This window comes from Notamacropus eugenii, chromosome 3 (assembly GCF_028372415.1).
Source record: "Notamacropus eugenii isolate mMacEug1 chromosome 3, mMacEug1.pri_v2, whole genome shotgun sequence".
Classification (NCBI taxonomy): Eukaryota; Metazoa; Chordata; class Mammalia; order Diprotodontia; family Macropodidae; genus Notamacropus; species Notamacropus eugenii.
Genome location: NC_092874.1, coordinates 471,301,499 through 471,321,412, shown reverse-complemented (window position 1 = coordinate 471,321,412; position 19,914 = coordinate 471,301,499). Strand labels below are relative to the sequence as shown.

At 42.8% G+C, this 19,914-nt stretch overlaps 1 protein-coding gene and 1 long non-coding RNA gene across 7 annotated transcripts in view; both read right to left on the bottom strand.

The window, feature by feature from the left end:
• PDE1C (phosphodiesterase 1C) overlaps window positions 1–19,914 on the bottom strand; it is a 573,123-nt gene that overhangs the window by 205,625 nt on the left and 347,584 nt on the right. The gene's annotated exons all lie outside the window — the stretch shown is intronic.
• Window positions 824–19,914, bottom strand: part of LOC140497688 (uncharacterized) — a 53,146-nt gene continuing 34,055 nt past the window's right edge. The window contains exon 2 of the long non-coding RNA XR_011964814.1: window positions 824–19,914. This exon is cut by the window's right edge and continues 15,601 nt beyond it. This is a non-coding gene — a long non-coding RNA (uncharacterized lncRNA).

The window sequence follows — 19,914 nt, the reverse complement described above, 5'->3', positions numbered from 1 at the left end:
GCTCTCTGCGAGCAACAGAATGCCAGTGATTGCTCCTCATTACACAGACTCAAAGAACTAGCAGAGGAGAATTCTCCTGCCTACACACGATTTGGGATGTGTAGGCTTTACAAAAAGATGAATGATTACAGGGTTTTTTTTTTATGAAAGCTTCTGTTTAACAGATAAGGAATAAGAGGGGCCAGAAGCCAGGCAAGAAAAGAACCAGAAAAGGGGGAAGAATATTTCCAGAAGAGTCTCAAGCCAGTTTATGGCTGGCTGCGAACTCAGTACCCAGGAGTGTGTACAAAGCTTTTGAAAACAGGCTCCAGCAATGGCCACAATCGATATGTTACCGAATCAATTTGATGCTGTTAGAATCTCAAGGGAAAAAATGTATTTTGCATCATTGAAGCAAATATCAGACATTCAATAAGTTTGCTTACTAGATAGGAAAGGATAAAGCTTGAAACCTTCAAAACATTTTTGTCTCTGTCATGTACATATTGCTGTCTATTGACTGAATGGATGAGTGGATGAACTGATGGATGAATGGATAGATAGATGATGAATGAATCGATGGATGGATAAATGGATGGATAGAATGAAGTAGATGAAAGAGTGGATGGATGGATGAGTGGATGAGTAGATGAATGGATAGATAGATGAATGCATAGATAGATGAATGAATAGATGGATGAATGGATGGATGGATGGATAAATGGATGGAAGGATGAATGGATGGATGGATGGATGGATAAATGGATGTATGGAATGAAATGGATGAAAGAGTAGATGTGTGGATGAATGGATAGATGGATGAGTGGATGAGTGGGTGGATGGATAGATGGATAAATTGATGGATGGAATGGAATGGATGGATGAGTAGACGGATGAATGGATGGAAGGATGGATGGACAGATAGATGAATACCAGTCTTCCTTGATTTACAGGCGCCCCTTTCCCCTCTAGAGTCTTTATCAGAGTTGCATCTAGGTCAAACTTTGTTTTACACAGCACTTTCTTCACAGTAACCCTATGTCACAGATATGGCAAGTATGATCTCTCTTTACACATGATGAAAATGAACTTCAGAGAAGATCAATAACTTATTCATGGTCACACAGTTAATCAGCACTAAAGACAGGATCCCAAACCAGGGAGCTATGTCCTGTTTCAGCCTCACTTTGCTCCTCCTTTATACTTGGCTAAGGCCGCTGAGGCCATAGCAAAGGCCATGACGAGGAACCAAGCCATTATAAACATGCTAAATCCACCTTGCTATGCCATCGTGAACCTCTTTTCCAGCCGGTCCATCCACCCATGACACCCGAGCCACACCTCCTTCCTGGAAAGAACATTCTGAATATTGTCCCCTCCTGAGTTCCCCTCTGCGATCATGCTGCTCCAGCCTGTGTCCCCACTCATAAATTCAGCTGGGAATTCAGTTTGGGAAAACAAGGAATGTTTAGATTAGCATGATAGGAAATGGAGCCTGCTATGTAAGAAGACCATTTCTTTCCCCTCTAGAAACTTCTAGCAGAGCAACCAGCTGAGGGATAGAAGACACTGCTGATAAACCTGGTAAACACAGACGAGACTCCCCAGATCTTGACCTCTCCTTCCATACATCCCCTCAGCACATTCATTAGGTGAGACTAGTACAGGAGAATAGCTGACAGGGAAAAATAAATAGAAATTAATTTAGGGAAACACATTATTAAAAAATCTCTCTTATCTCTCAAATCCTGGGTCTTCTATTTACTATTTGTTTGACCTCAGGCAAGTTGATTAACCTCTCTGGGCCTCAGTTTTGTTCATCTCTAAAATGAAGACCTCTTGAGGTTCCTCCAGCTCTAGAGCAAGGATCCTAAATCAGTTCACCTCCCTGGGCCCACTGAGGAATTTGATTTGCTTGATTTTTATATGTGAGTATATACACATACACATGCATATACAGATATATGCACATATATGTGTGGGTATACATACACATGTGTATGTATAGATTGTATATATGTGTTACAAAGGTTTTTTTGTTTGTTTTTCAAATAGAAGCAGCAGTGAATTGAAAATTTTAATAATAACAAAATTTTAAAGCTCTCTAGGCCTCAGTTTCCTGATCTGTAAAGTGAATTGGTTAGATTAACTGAGGTTTCCCCAGTTCTGCAGCTATGATGCGAGGCACTTAATAATCCAGTTTCCCACTCCACCCCAAGACCTGTGATTTCATCAGTGATGGGAATTCTTGGTGTGGAAATCCCCTCCACTAAATTAGAACAACTCTGCTTAATTAACAATCTTTGAAAATTGCCCAGGGGCCCTAAGAAGTTCAGGGACTTGCCCAAGGTGACAACAATCAGCACGTGTCAGAGGAATTCACATTGAAAAATCTCTTTCCTCCCCTCCCCAATTCAGGATGTACCCATACATCATATCTATCTTTTTTACTCCCAGCACCTAATACACTACATCATAGGTATTTAATACATTATTGTGAAATAACAACAATAAGCAACTGATATTTAGATGGCCAAATTTTATACAAATTACATAAAAAATACTTAATGTTATATAAGGTGTCCCAAAAAGTCTTAGTGAGGTTTTAAACTTTAATCATTTGAAATTGCACTAAGACTTTTGGGACACTCTGAACAATCTGTAAATTACATATAATATATTGTCTATTTTATTTATACATGTATCGATACATATACACTTTATATATAATTATATTCAATATGATATAAAACTATAGAAATGTGTGTTATTAATAATATATATGAATGTATATGAAATTATTTATATTAATAAAGGAAATAGAATTATACATTATGTTATGCACACAAGTGTATATGTGTGGGTAAAATATTTGTTTTTCACAAGAATCTTACGAAGTAAGTACTATAGGCACTGAGACCCAGAGAAAGCAAGTGGCATGTCTATCCACACATAGCTAGGAAGCATCTGAGGTGAAATTTGAACCCAGTGCTCTTCTGACTCCAAAGGAAGCACTCCCTCCATCACCCCACATGACCTCTAAATGGACTGACCACTAGGATTCCATCAATACTTTTTGATTGAATAAATAAAATGAAGACCCAATAGCGGAGGCGCCTGACATTCTCTTGGTACAGTGACCACCAGGTATCTGGCACTTCTACAGAGTATCCTTTGCAATAGCGTCTGCCATACAGCATCACCAGCGATTCCACTGGGCATCATTCACCACATACAATATGACCAAAGGAACGTTGCATTTCCTGACTTCTCAAAAGAGTCAAGTGGACTCATCCCAAAAGTGTGCCCAAAGCCAGCCCAGCTTTGTCAAAAGAGTCTCCATCAGTTCTTGGAGGGCAGGACCTTGTCTTTGGGTTTTTGTGCTCCCAGGGCTTCACCACAGTTGCCTGACAAGTGTCAGGCACTTCATAAAAACCTGTTAAATTTAATGAAAGTCTGATTTTTTTAAAGACATCAGATAATTCAATTACTAACGTGCTGAGAAAAGAACTGGAGAATTGCGCCTGGAGGATCTGGGTTCAAGCACTGGCTCTGCACCTTACCCTGTGTAACTCTACACAGGCCCCTTCCTCTCATGGCCCCAGTTTCTTCCTCCATAGAATCGGGGGGATTCAATGAGAGCTCCCCAGTCTCTTCTAACTCTAAATCTCTGACTCTAGGATCTAACGTTTCTATAACCCCAAATTGTTAGGATGGGAAAGGTGCTTAAAGACCACGCAAGCCCATTTTACAGATGGAAAAAGTGAGGGCCAGAAAAGGTGCATGGGATTACACAACTAGGCAGTATTCTGGCTTCCAGGTTCATGCTACTTCCAAAGAGAAGTGGAGTTAAAGGGATAGGAGTCTGCCAGATCCTTTTCTTGGTCAGACCACTTGATGTTGATTACATTTTTGTTTGAGGAGAGGGACATCTTCTAGGAAGAATGAAAGGACAAACCAGAGCCCATAGCCGCAAGAAGCAGCAGGCAGAGTCAGGGTTGGACTCAGAACCAAGAACCAAGGCTCTGGTCCTACTTCTGTCCCTTCCTATATGTGTGAGACTGGGAAAATCCTCTTTCTTCTCTGGGCTGTTTCCACTTCTAGAAAATAAAGGTATGGGACGAGACAGCCACTGAGTTCCCCTCTGGCTTTCCATTGATGATTCCAGCATTTCCATGTGGGCAGGAACTCTGTTGGTGTTTCAGGAGAAACTGTTAGCCATTCCTGAACTTCCTTTCCAGTGAAAAGAGAAAAATGAAAAAAGGACTATTGGCCAGGAAGATCTGATTGGCTGGGCTGTCAGGAAAAAAATAAACCAGAGACTCCTCTGGGAGTTTGCAAAGGAAAATAGAGTGCTACAAATGGTCTTGCAGACCCAGACTGTTTATAGAACAGGACATTTTTTCCAAGATCTAGCAGTATGGTCCCTCCCAGCTCAGGCTTGGAGATCAGTGCACCAGAATGTCCTGAAGGTGAAGCTGGGTGGGTGTGTGTGTTACAGAGTCTGGCACCTTTGGGAGCTGCTCACATGCCTCCCTATAGGACAAGGACATTCCCAACCGTTGGCCGTGGAGTTAAACCATCACCCTTCTGTCCTCCAGTCTCACGGACTCTAAATATCTGGCTGCCTGGGCCATCTAGCTCATATTGTCTCCAGGCCTGAATTTCCTCATCTCCCCTTCATCATTCCTTATGGTGCAATATCCTTCCTCTGCACTCAGTCATTCCCCAGCCAACAGATGCCCACTCTGCTTCTAATCGGATAAAAAGAAGCCCTTGCCGGGACTGTTTTGGCATCTATGAGACCCTTCCTTTTCTTCTGAACTTTTTGGGGGTCTGTGCCCAAAAGTATGATTGGTGGGTAAAAGGCTAACAGATGGTGACTTGTCTAATATGAGGCAACATTGCTTCCTGGAACAAATGGACTTAGAGGGTGAGCATGTCTTCCAGGCTCCAGGGCAAGTCAAGTCAACAAACACATATGAAGCACCTACTACACACCAGACACCATGCTCAGCACTGGGACACAAAGAAAGGGAAAAGACAATTCCAAAGAGCTCACATTCTAATGGGAAAGATGGTGTGCAAGCAGCTACATACAAATGAGATGTGTACAAGATACAGTGGAGATAATCAACAAAGGGAAGGCATTAGCATTAAGGGGACCCAGAAAGGCTTCTAGTGGAGGGTAAGGTTTCAGCTGAAACTTGAAATAAGGTAGGAAGGTCAGAAAGCAGAGGGAGGGAGGGAGGGGGAGAGAGATAGAGACAGAGAGACCGACACAGAGAGAGACAGAAAGAAGGAAAAGAGAAAGAGGAGGAGGAGGAACGAGGAGAAAGGAGGGTAAGAGAGAGGGAGAGAGGGTGAGAGAGAAGAAGGGAGAACAAGAGGGAGAGGGGGAAGGAGGGAGGGAGACATAAAAACACCTGAGGTTGGGAGTTGGAGTGTCTAGCATGACAAATAACAAGGAGATCAGTCTCTAGATCAAAGAGGACACAGGGAGATGTAAGGAGAAAGGAGATTAAAGGTGGGGGTGTGTGTGTGAAAATAATGGCAGGCTTTAGAAGCCAAAGAGATGTTATACTTGATCCTGGGGACACTAGGGCATCACTGGAATTGATGCCACCACTCTCTCCGCTAATTCATGATGCATCTTTTGGGGAAGAACAAACATTGAAAAATCTCTCCTCGTTCCCCTCCCCAGCCTGGTCACAGCCCTGGTCATACATCACATGTCCATGTAACTGTCCTTGTAGCCGCAATATAATTAATGCCAACAAGCAATCATTCAGAATAGCAAGAAAGCGCTTTGCAGTTGACACAGTGATCTCATGCACGTGTCTCACCAGGTACAGCTCTTTCTTCTTCTCTCAAACAGGAGGAAGATTCTCCACACCCCACAAAACAACACACATAAACAAACATGCATATACACACACGAATACATACATGCACACACCGATGGTCTTTTGCACAGAAATAATTCCCTCTGGGTATCCATTCTTCATCCTACTACTAAAATCACAGTTTTTCATCCTTCAAAGATTCTTTGAAGAGCCACTCATCCAAAAACCATGCCACATCTGGGATAATTCAATCAGACAAAAATCATTTATAAAGCTTTGACAATTTGTTTGTTACTGGGGTTACAAAGGCAATCCAGATGCTAAATAGAGAATCGATCATTGTTATAGAAAATGCCATCTGGAAACAGTACTGCACTATAAGTCAAAACTAATGCTCACATCCTACCCTAATAAGCATTTATTAAGTACCAAGTGTGTGCATTTAGGGTTAGGGACTGTGCTAGGCACCAGGAGCATGGAAGCACAAAGGGAACCCTTTACCATCTCAGACACTAGTATGACCATGAACAAATCCTTGCCCTCTCTGGGCTGGGAACTCCTTGAGAACAGGCATTGTCTTTCGCCTTTCTTTGTATACCCAGAACTTAGCACAAGACCTGGTACACAGTAGGTGCTGATTTGTTGACTTGACTCACTTTACTGATCTATAAAATGGAGATAATAATCACATTTTACCTCACAGAATTATAGGGAGGATCAAATCACATAGAAACCATAATATCCTACAGAAACATCCGCCATGATTAATACAACTCATGTAAGAGAGCAAGAGGCTGGAATTGTCACCCCCTTCTCAGCTCTTGCCAAAATTACACTGAATTTACTGTTTGCATTTCGTATATATCGATGTATAAACATATTTTTCCCCAATAGTACATCAGCCTCTCAAGGGCACAGATGGTTTTATTTTTTCTATGCTCAGTGGCTCCTGCTTAACTTCCATGAACTTCTGTGTGATGCTGCATAAGTCACTTCTTCTCTGAGGGCCTCAGTTTCCTCATTTGTATAAGGAAGGGGTTACAGTAGATGGACAGCTCCGTATCATAGCATTTATAGGATCTTATTTGGGAGCTGGAAGGGACCCTCCAAGCCCTCCACTACTACATTCTAAGCTCCAGTTTTCTAAGCTGCTGAGTGACTGACTACAAATGCCATGACTATCCATGAAATACACACCACCCTGGGGCCAAGAAAACCCTCTTCACCCCACCCAACTTACACATCTGCCTGATGTCACACGATGCCTTGAATAATGAAATGGAAGGCAAATTAACACCAATGCTGAGCCCTGGTTTATGAAATATGGCTCCCATCTTCTCTTTGTTCTTTGGAGGAGTGAAAATTGCCTCCCCCCCTCAACACTTGTTGAACCACAGGCTTATCTTTCTTTCTCATGGAGAGACAGCAGATAATGATAGCTTGTTACCTAGAATTAATTTAATACTTGTCAAGATCTTCAAGTTCTTGAGTAGAAGGCACTGCATAAATATGAATTATAATCATTTGAGGTTTTATTGTTTTCCTGTTCACACTGATATTTTCTATTATATAATCAAGTTTGTAATCCTTACCCTACACAATAAATACCTGCCTGGCTGATTGCACTTTCCAATTCTGCTCTGATTAGCTCCTGAAGTCCTTCTAACTCAGGCATTACATAATGGTCAGCTTTGGCTTTGGCTATGGTTATTCCTTTGGTGGCCAACATAATCTTCAAATGAGTCTCATGTATATGTGTTTACATATATATGTATGTATGTATGTATGTATGTATGTATGTATGTATGTATACTGCTTCTTTATCTGGAAATTGGGGATAATGTTATCAGTATATTCACCTCCCAAGGTTGTAGTGAGAAATTCCCTTTGTGAATCTTAAAGGGGCTAGAGAAATGGGAATAATCATTAAAACAATTCCCATTGCATGTCTGGATACAAATTAATACACACTCGAATTTATTATGCTGACATTATTCTTATGATAAGTTCATGGGTGTCCACGGCTTAAGAACTAATTTTAAAAGTGGTGAACTTTTCACCTACGTGGCTAGGCTGTCCTCCAGAAAACAGAGATAGTTAATTGTCAACATCCTCCATCACACAGGATGGGCAGCCTTGAATGGGTCATCTGCATAACTGAAAGGAATACCCACATCTAGGAGATCACATATCCAATGGAGAATATCACCCAAATTGTTGCTGTTCAGTCATTTCATTCATGTCCAAATTTCATGAACCTATCCGGGATTTTCTTGAGAGAAAATTGAGTGGTTTGCCATTTTCTTATCCAGCTTATTTTACAGATGAGAAAACTGAGGCAAACAAGGTTAACTGACTTGCTCAGAATCACATAGCTGTATGTGTCTGAAGCCAGATTTGAATTCAAGATGTTGAGTGCTCCTGACTCCAGGTCCAGCACTTCATCCACTGTATCACATAGCTGCCCTTCCTAATGGTTGAGCCTGTGCCTCAATAATTAGCTATGTTCCCCAGAATTAAAAAATGAGTGAAGTATTGATTAACTGATGGACATCTAGAGTGCAAATTTAGATATACAGAAAAGGACCAAGATCTGAGACAGAGGAGGAAAGAAATTAAGATCTGGCAGTTAGACAGAAATGAAGCAGAAAAGCAAAAGGGAAGAGGGAAAATTAACCGGAAGACAATCAATCAATCAACAGGGATTCATTAAGTGCTTACCATGGGCCAGGTATTAGAGAAACAAAGAAAAAACTGAAATGAGCCCTGACCTCCAGGAGCTGGCATCCTACCATGGAAGACAACACTAATGTATGTAGGTCTAAGCAAAATACACAGAAGAGAGACACTAGTGGCCGGTGGACCAGGAAAGGCATGATATGGAAAGTGGTCCTCCAGTAGAGTCTGGAAGGGTACCAAGGATTCTAAAACATGGAAGTGAAGAGGTGAGAAAGAGGTCCATTCTAGGCATGGGAGACAACTGCTACAAAGACCCAAAGCCAGGATATAGAGACAGAGAGTCACGTAGAAGGAAAAGGAAGAAGGCAGGTTTGCTTGGACTCTAGAAGGTACAGAGTAGAATACTGCATCATGAGGCTGGAGAGGTAGTTGGGACCTAGCTTTTAAGGGCAAAGGAACTTATATTCGACCTAGAGGTAATGGTGAGCCACCGAAGTTTATCGAGTGAGGTAAGGGATGACAGACATGAACTTTGGGAAAATGACTATGGTGGATGAACTGGAGTAGAAAGAAGAGATGATAGGGGTCTTAACTGGGGTGGTGGCTGTGTGAATGGAGAGAAGGTGAGCAATGAAAGAACCAAGATGGAGTGATTGATTGGAGATGGGGTATGAGAAAGGGAAGAGTCACGAATGGCACTGAGCTTGTGAAATCTTGTGTTCATTTTATAGATCGATTGTATTCATTCATTTGGGTGTACTTCCCCTCCCGTAATAGAATATAAGCTCCTTGAGGGCTTCATTTTTGTCTTTGTCTTCCCAGGGTCCAGCATAGTACTTGAATGGATACCATTTATATAGCACCTACTATGTGTTGGTCATGGCCTAAGTGCATTTCAATTATTATCTCATTTGATCTTCACAACAACTGTTATTCCCATTTATTATCCCCATTTTTCAGATGAGGAAACCGAGGTGAATAGATGTTAAGAATGACTTGCCCAGAGTCATATAGTTAGCAAATATCCAAGGCTGAAATTAAACTCAGGTCTCCCTGACTCCAGACACAGCATTCTATCTACTGATGTACCTCCTTGCCACTAACAGGTGCCACATCGAGGACACAAATCTGTCAAAGCATTCTAGTACTTCCTACTTGTCTCAGCAATCACAGGGTCACAGATTTAGAGTTGAAAGGGCTCTTTGAGTTCATGCATTACACCACCACCTCCCTCATTTTGCAGATGAGAAAACTGAGGCACAAAGAGATTAAAACTTGTCCAGGATCACACTAGCATCTGTGGGGGATTTTGAACCAGATCCTCCTGACTCTATGTCCAATATGCTATCCACTCTGCCATGCTGATGCCCAGGACCTGGTTAGCACAGATATTCTCTCCACCCATATATACAGATTTTCCTTCTATGACTTATTAGACAATCTTTGAGAAAATCTGGTGGTGATCCTCCCTGAACTTACCCAGGCTGGTTCCCAAAGCCCAGAATCTCAGATTTAAGAAAGGAGCTAAGAGACCACTCAGTCCAATCCATCCTTGGACAACATTTCTGGTTGGACTCATCAGAGTTCCCAGGCTTCTAGCATAGGCTGTGAGATCTTGGGGTGATTTCCACACCAAAACGAAGTACTGCAGGAGTCTCTAGTCAGAGTGGATTCTACAAGGCAATGAATAAGGGGGCACATTCAGAAATGTTCGCTGTGGGGCACCAATTCACTTCCCATCCAGATAGGCTGTTTCATAGGAAAGGACATTTCTCTTCCCTATCTGAGAAATGTTTGTAGCATGGCTCCAACAGAAAGTGATGTTCTTGAGGCCAGAGACTCCAAAGCTAGCATTTCTGCCTTTTTCGTTTCACTTCCAGCCTTGAACTTACATCTATGCATGATTGTGAGCGAGCCCTTAAAGAAATTCTGGTTGCTTGACAGCTCCTAATTTTATTCTGTGTCAAATATACAAAATCTAAAGCCTTCTTTGATATTAGAGAACATTCTTTCATGCTCATTCCTGCATACCATTTTCTTTTGGTGCTGGCTTTAGTCACTCTCTGTCATATGGTACCAGAAGGTCCTCACAGGCAAGACCTTCCCCTTCTGCTATTTCTGAAATTCAACAAGGCACTTCACATGGGCCTCAGCATGCTGCAACACTCCATGAATTCATTAGACTGGTAGGCTCATCCAAGGCCCTGAGGGCGATCAAAGAAAAGACATCAGCTCCCCACTGTTCACGTAAGCCCCTGCAAACAGATGTCTGGAATGGTCTGTACGGTCTCTGCTTTATCCCACATGTCTTCTTCCTACTCAAGGCCATGCTGCCTATTCAGATGATGGAAGGTCCTTTGATGGTGAAAGCAGGTGCCAAGAAATATGGGGGCAGGGTATGTGTATAACCCACCTAACCCTGAAAGGGACATCTGTTCTTCAGCTAGTTTCTGATCACAGGCCATGTGTCTCTTTGGATTTGGTTACATTCATTATGAGAATGGATGGAAAAAGGGATGACTCAGCACGTAAGTCATCTATCCCCCAGCAGGCTGGACTGCAAGAACATACCACAAAACACCACCAGGAACAATGGACGTCTCTATCCCCTGGACGGTAGGATGACCCTTCCCCCTGCAGGTCAGGGCTCCCTTCAAACCTGGAAGAGAATTCTACGGGACTGCAAGCTCAGACAGTGTGATCAGCTGAAGTGCAAACATGACACTGGCTCTAAGAAGTAATGTCTTCAGGGCCACCAATTTGTGTTTCAGAAGAGAAAAAGGAATAAAAAAATGGGCAAGTGACCATTTCATAAGCATTCATTTAATTAAGTACAGAATATGTGCCATCTAGGATGCTGGGTGCTAAGAAGGCCAAGATAAAGACACCTTCTGACCTTACGTTCTGTGTTACATTCTATGGGGGGAGGAACAAGGTGTACCCAGAGGAATCGAGGGGATGAGTAGCTGGATTTGGCACTGCGGGGGGTGAGGGGAGTAGGTTCAATTACCAGTTATATAGCTCACTACATGGATGAGTTTGGGCCAGATCCTTAATCTCTCTGGACCTCATTTTCCTTCTATATAAAACGTAGGGGCTGATTTACTCTTTAGGGCAGAAGTTCTTACCCTGTGGCCAATGGACCCCATAAGAGACTCACTGAGAGGTGTCAGACGGTCCATGAACTCAACTGGAAAAAAAATGATATCTTCATTTTCACTGACCTTTAACTAAAATTTAGAATTTCCTTCAATTATTTAAAACCATGATTCTGAGAAAGGTCCATAAACTTTCTGAGACTGATACCAAAGGGGTCTAAGACATACAAAAAACCCCTGTTCTAGAGTCTGTTCCAGAGCTAATCTACATTAGATTTTTTTTAAAAATTTTATTTATCTATTTTTAATTTTCAGAATTCACTTCCACAAGATTTTGAGTTCCAAATTTTCTCCCCATCTCTCTCCTCTGCCCATCCCAAGACATGATACATTCTCATTATCCCTTCCTCCAATCTTCCCTCCCTTCCACCACAGCCCTGCCTTCTCTCATCCCCTTCCCCTCTATTTTCTTGTAGGGCAAGATAGATTTCTATTTCCCATTGCCTGGGTGTCTTATTTCCCAGTTGCATGTAAAAACAATTTTTGACATTTGTTTTTAAAACTTTGAGTTCCAACTGCTCTCCCTTCCTCCCTCCCCACCCATCCCCACTGAGAAGGCAAGCAATTTAATATAGGTTATCCATGTGTAGTCATGCAAAACACTTCCATGACAGTCTACATAATTAGATTGTGAAGTTCATTCTGAGCAATATTTCTTTCCAAAAGTGCTCTGATGTTGCATATAGGAAATTTATAGTATTTTACTCAGAGTAGGCAATAAATGAGTGAAGTCTCCTTAAAGGAATCCATGATAAAATGATCTTTTGGGTTGGTGACTTCAAGTACCATCTTTGATTGGTCAATCTAATTGGATAGAATAGTGCTAATTAAGTCAAAATTTTACTTTACCCATGAGCACAAACCTCTCTCCCTAAGATCCAGCCTGGCTGGATAGAAAACTGTTCTAATGAGGACAAAGTCATGGGTTAAAGTCCCTGGGACAGTTTAATTTTACTCATGAACACAAACCTCTTCCCATTGGACACACATTAACCCTCTTGCAGATGTGTACCAGAGGCACAAGACAAGGAGGTGGAGTTTTCCATTACTGACAAAAAGGGTCTAAAGTGGCTTGTCCTACTCACTGAGGCCCCATGGAGTAGTTTGTTATAAGAACTGGAAGCCCGAGTTAGCTCTTGAAGGTTTCTCTTCTTGGAAAATTGACTTATCCCTTTAGTGGCAAAAACAAAAGAACTGTTTCATCAAACCTTGAACCTGAACTATACATGACTGATAAAACATTAGATCTAAGTAGCACTTCTTTTGATTCCCTTGAGGCATCACCAAGAAGTGCTAAGAAAAGCGATTAAATTATTTATACCCATCAACAGTGTGATTCTACTGCTGGGACTACATCCCTGAGGAGGCTGATGGCAGGAACAATAGATACATATGTCCAAAAAGATTCCCAGCAGCAATATCTGAGATAGCAAAAAGCTGGAAGTAAAGTACATGTTCAGTGATTAGGAAAGAGCTGAGCAATTACGGTACGAGAATGAGGTGGAATATTACTGTGCCATGGGGAAGACTTCTGTTAAATGTTGCAGAGCAAAGAGAGCATCGCCAGGAGGCTGACACACACAACAGCAATGTAAATAAAGGGTACAACCTCCGTTTTGTAAAGGATGATAAACGGATTTAAGGAATGTACTTTAAAAGGGATGTGCAAGGAAGCGTGCCAAAATAAATTCTATTTATTTTAAAATTTAAATAAAGTTGAGACAAACAGCTTAAAAAAGTGACCCAATGAAACTATCTGAAGGAGAAATTCAGTTTCTTTTCTAAGAGGCCATGGGGCATGATCTGAAGGTGTTGAGTTCAATTTCTGGCTCTCACTAACTACGATCTAAACTCTCTGACCTTCAGTTTCCTCATCTTTAAAATAATGACAATGACCCTTGGGTTTCTTCCCTGACTTACTGAGCAAACAATAATATTTAGAATTTATATGGCACAGTCAAATCCTACAAACCCACTTCACACATGAGCCCCATGAGGCAGGAAAAGTAGCTCTTACCTTGACTTTACAGAAGAGGAAACTGAGTTCTGTCCAAAAAGTTAAAAGATGGCCTATGTCAAGTGTGCATTTACATTCATGAAGTAGTACATGATTGCAAATAGCAGAAGGGATCCAGGGAACACCAAAATGATTTGCCAGCTCCAGAGTTCACCCAGTTCCCTGAGCTATATGAGCATGGATGCAGTTATTAAAATCAAGTCACAACTTTTGTTGCATCATACACCGTAGGTGAACTCATAAGAAGGTAGTCAGACATGTACACATACAAAAACACAGACAAGTTGGCAGAGTGGAGAGGGTTGCTCGTGAAGTCAGGAAGACATGGGCTCATGTTCCACCTCTGACACATATTGACTACATGACCCTGGATTAGTCCCTTTGCCTCTCGATGTCCCAGGCAACTCTCTAAGGATATATAAAATGCAAATAATTAAACAATTTGATAATCTGGAGAAAGTGAAAGTGGGTGAAGAGGGAGAAAGGAAGATAGGAGGAGAAGGAGATGGGATCAAAGATGAGGGAGGTGAGATGAGAGGGGGGAAGAAAAAAGAGAGGGAGGGTGGTGGGAGAGAGAGAGAAGAGGAAATGGAAAGAAGAGGAGAGGAGAGGAAATAGAGAGAAGAGAAGAAGAAATGGAGAGGAGGGGAGAGGAAGAAAGATGTACACACACACACACACACACACACACACTTGTGCTATATGCCCCTATCTGTCTATATGTGTACATATGCATGTGTGCTCCAAGTGATGACGCTTACGTACCATATGTGTACATCGTATCTTTTTTCCTCAAACCCATGACTTCTGCGGGAGGAATTCCAAGCGAGTAAACTCTGTCCAGTGCCACGGATGGTCATCTCTTCTAAACCTCTACAGGCTGAGAGGAATGCCTGGAGGATTGTGGGGGGAAAGAATGTCCAGGATCTCAAAGCCCTTATTTATCAGAGGCTGGAAATGAACCCAGGTCTTCTACTCCTCCAAGTTGCCTCCAGCATTTACATTAGTGGCCCATTTTTTTTAAATTGCAAAGTTAAACTGAGTCACTGCCACCGGAACTTAAAGCACGGGTCATCATGTCATTAGGAGAGAGACTGCCCAGGCACTAAGAGGGACCATTCCATTGTCCTGCATTCTGGTTTCATCCTAGTGAACACTTTCGAGAGTGTATGGCCCCAAGTGGTCTAAGCAGAAGCCACTTTTAGCAAAAGGAGATTAGCAGAAACTCATTTCCACAACAAACTTCCATCCTCGGGTGAGTTGCCTAGTATCTGCACACTTTCTCAAATGAGGCCCAGATGCCCCCACCCCTGAGCCAGAGGCACAGTTTAATTTTAGCAGCTCTCCACACCAAAGGTGATGACATCAAAACTGCACCCGGCCAAGGTCATTGAGCGTCCAGTGGGTTAGAACAAGCTGGAACCCAACCTGGCCAAGGCTCTCTCTCATCATCACTCACTGTGCAGAAGGTACCATCAGAGATCAAGCGTTGGAGCTCAGAGCCCCCCACATGCCAGACCCTCCCTTTATGGAGAGGGGAAATTGGGTCACACACTGGCTCAAAGTCTGCCTCTCTGCAATTGCCACTTCTGCCCTTTGAGCCAAGTAGGAAAAGAAATCTCATTCCTCTTCCCCTTGAGGGTCCTTCAAAACTTGAGGAGAGCTGCTTTTTCCCACCCTCCCTCCAGCCCATCCCCTGGTCAGCTCTTCTCTAGGCTAAGCCTCCCATTTCCTCCAAATGATCCTCATCTGTCATGGACTCAGCCTCTGATCCCCCTCCTCCAGACACTGCCCAACACCTCCGTGTGATGTGGTACAGGACTGTGCACAGCTGGGCTCCTCCAGATGTGGCCTGATGTGGGCAGAAGAGAGGACTATCCGCTCCATTCTAATCGCCCTGCCTCTTGGACAGAGCCAATCAAAAGCAATCCAAGTCACATTCCATTTAGATACTCTTTCTGCAACTGTGCTCAGATCCCTCCTTCCCACCCTGTGGATAATGATTTAATCAGTCAGCCAGTCAATAAAGCGCCTCCTCTGTGCCCGGCCCTGTGCTTAGCACTATGCAACCATTATTTCACTTGATTTTCACAACAGCTCTGGGAGGGAAGTGCTGTTTATTACACCTATTTTACCGATGAGGGAACTGAGGCAAACAGAGGTTAGGTGATTTGCCCAGCTAGTAAGTATCCGAGGCTGGATTTAAACTCAGGTCTTCCTGATTCCAGGACCACACTGTATTCATTGAACTACTTAGCTGCCTTTAATAAGCTTTAATAATCTACATATGTGGTTCACAGCCAGTGGAAATTCTCAGGCCTCTCCTCTGTCCTCTAGGATCATAATCCACCAATCAATAAGCATGTTGCGAGCACTGTGCTATGTGCTGGAGATAAAACAAATGAAAAAAATATCTGACCTAAAGAAGTTAAGTTACTAACTAAGGGTTCAGTAAAGCTCTAGGTCTACCTGAAAGACAGAGTGGTTATCTGCAGTGCTAAAGGAGTCTCCTCACCTGGGAGTTCCCTATACCAGTAAAATCACAGGGTCAGTCTCTCTCCCCTATAAACACTTCTATCATCTGCCTCATTGGTTTACTGTGAGGTTCAAGAGAGAGCAGATCTGTAAAATGCTTCATCAACCTTGAATCACTCTAGAAATGCCAGATATTAGAATTCAGAGGACTCTGTAGCACAACTCAGATCATACTTTTTCTGTCAAACTGAGCAACACATCCATCTGTCCAATGGCTCAAGAGTGCTGATGCAGGCAAGTGAACTCCACAGCTTAAGTGGGAATTTTATGAGAATTGCAGAAATGGTAGATTCATTCAGCCTCCATGGGGCTGGAGAGATCTAATCCCAGGACCAGGAAATCAGCTCCTGCCACATGAGTCAGCTACACCCTTGGTATAATTTATAAATACGGCAAGGCTTGCTCATCTTTGAGGCAGCTTAGATGCCTTTCATCAATCCCTGTTCCAGAACACATTGGCACTCAAGGGACTTACAAACAGATCAACTGACAAATAAATTAATCTGTCCAAACTGTTATTATCTCATTCAAGGACAGCATCACATTTCTCCCCTTCACCTAGGGCAGATTGGATGGTCATGGCAAGAGAGCTACAGGAATCTCAAAGAAAATGCCTGTCTCTTTGGGAACCCCATCTCTGCCCCAGAATCCTCTGGTTTTATCTGACTGTGTAAACTTCCTCTTTTCTATCCCTCTCCTACAATCTTCTCTCTCATTTACTCACTTCTCTGGTTTAACAGAGACAATGAATAACTCTCAACTAGCCCATCCTCCTCTAGGGGCCCCTCCCCCCTTCTATCCTGTCTCAAAAGGTTAAATAATTCCCTCTTCCAAGGTTAACCCCTCCATTTGAGCCATTGGTTCCAATATAGAAAAACTCCAGATTCTACCAATCCTCCCTCTCCATATTCTAATTCTCTCTCTCTCTCTCTCTCTCTCTCTCTCTCTCTCTCTCTCTCTCTCTCTCTCTCTCTCTCTCTCTCTCTCTCTCTCTCTCTCTGTCTGTCTCATTATATTAACTTCTCCAAGTACCTTCTCTGACCCACACCCTTCCCCTCACTTAGAAAATGAACTTTTCTCTACAACCCTTCCTAGCATTTTGTCTTGGAACACCCTAACAACGTACTGTGAAATAGCTGTATACTGTGAAGTACAGGGAGATCCACTCTCCAAGTCAGAAAGACCTGGTTTCAAGTCATCCCCCTGCCACAGAGTGACTGTATGACCCTGGGTAATTCCTTTCATGCCATCCCTAGGAAACTAGCCTCAATGCTTCCCCTAGGAAACACTCTAAGATTCTAAGTTGCAGAATGGGGGCTGATCTGCACTGCTAGAGAAAGTTTCCACACTAGGAATTCACCCTCCCTGAAATCACAATTCTAGTCTGAAAACAAGACAAAAAGCCCCCCATGTGTTTTGCACTATAGCCAAGGATCATCTGCTGGTTCAAGCAGACTGGAGGATCTTCAAGGACAGGGATGGTATCTTCTCTAAAAGTCCCATTTCCAATAGCGCCTGCAAGTGCTGAATCCACAGTTAGTATAGTTGTTGCTGAAGTCAGTACTTCAGAACTTGCTTATATGAATGGGCTTCCTACAACACAGATTTGCATTCTAGTGGAAAGTTACAAAAAGGCCGGGGGAGAGGGGGTTATTTTTCATTTCTCAGGATTATCACAGATATATCCTGCGCTCTTGTCAAGCCTCAAAGGCTGAGATGCGTTTCACTGACCCACAAAACTAATTCAGTTTCTCCACTACTGGGTGGAGAAAGAAAACACAGTTAGATTCAGGGAGTTGCCTTCCACTAAGACAGAGTTCAAACAAAAAATAACCTGGGCTTCCTTAAAATCATTGGCGCACTGAATCACTTTTCCAGGGTTAATTAAGAGTCCTGGGCACTCGTGACACTATCTTGTAAATGGAATCCCACATACAGAGTTAGAAGGGATCTTACAGGTCAGCAAGTCCAAACCCCTGATTTTGCAGATGAGGAAACTGAGGTCAGACAAGTTAAGTGAGTTGCCCAGAACTACCCAGCTACTATTTGTCTAGGGCAGGATTAAAATCCAGTTTTTCCTGACTCCAAGGGATCCTGCCCACCACACCACGCTGCCCTTGAAGATATAGGAAAATGTCCCATCAATGCATGAAAGCAAAACACACGGGCATGACTTCAAAATGCCACCATTATTCATGAAGATGCAAGTGGCCCACCATTTCAAGATCATTCCTCCAATAGAATGTAAGCCCCTGGAAGAAGCGACTAAGGCAGCTGATGACACAGCAGAGAGAATGCTAAGCCTGGAGTCAGGAAGAGCTCAGTTCAAATCCAACCTCAGACACTCATTAGCTGTGTGGTCCTCGGCAGGCAAGTTTGCCTCAGTTGCCTCATCTGTAAAATGGGGATAATCCTAGTGCCTCTGTCCAGGGTTGTTGTGAGGCTCAAACGATACAATATCTACAACATCCTCAGCACAGTGCTTGGCACATAGCAAGTGCTATGTAAGTGTTAGCTGCTGTCATTATTACTTTATTTCTGGCTTTGTATCTCCAACACTTAGGACAAGGCTTGGCGCGCAGCAGGAGTTTAATAGATACTTGTGGATTGATCAGTTGGTGACCTTTTAGGCATGATTTCATAGGACTTAACACCTGTTTTGCTAGAATCCACTTCAAACTTTGGGAGTAAAAGCTGCCTTTCCAAGATCAGCCCCATGGCTGGCTCATCCTTTCATATTCTTGGCTCAGGCTGATGCTCCTTGAGCTCAGTGTTCAGAACAAAAAAAAGCCAGAAAGAGACTTCTTTGCCATTCACTTCCAAAGGCTAGACTGGTCAGGTAATGTCTAAAGTTAACAGGACATAGACCAGTCATGTGACTTCTTTGTTGAGAGAAACTCCCACATGGGAACATTCCCTTTCCCGACGCAGATCTACACCTGCCCCTCAACTTGAAGAACTGTCAGGGGCCCAGAGAGGTTAAGAGATGTGTTTAGAACCACAAAGGGCATCAAAGGCAGGATTTGAACCCAGGCCTTTTTGACTCTAAGGAAATCTGGCTTTCTATCCAATAGACCAACCCACCTCTCTTAGGGCCAAACGTTCACTGGACAGGTTTGTTTTACTCTCCTGGTAATGTGTTAAAGCAATAGAATTCCCTCTAAATCAGGGAATTCATCAAAACTTCAAGTACCAGGGAAAAGCAGTCTCTCTACCAGAGCAATAAAAGGGCCCTGACTTGCTACTTCTTCTGACATTTTCATAGAATCAGAGATTTGGAGGAAAATGCGCATCAGACCATTCAGTCCAACCCCTAATTTTTCAGATGAAGAAACTAAAGTGTAAACACACATACACACACACACAACACACACACACACACACACACACACACACACACAAGCTTGGGCGAGTAATTCACCCAAGGTCACACCCCCAAGGATAGCAAGGGGCAGGGCCAAGATTCAAATCCAGGTCCTTAGACTCCAAACCCAGCACACATTTCCCACCATCCTGGTCTCCCTCTCCACATACTTTAAACACATATTAACCCCAAGTATGGAAAGTCTAGACTCTGTAGGGATTAGAAAATAACAGAGACCTCACGCTGATAACCATAATATCTGTAAGTGGGAGCCAGCAATCACTAACAGCCACCCCCGACAATAAGCAAAAGGCAAGTGTGTGTGTACATATGCAT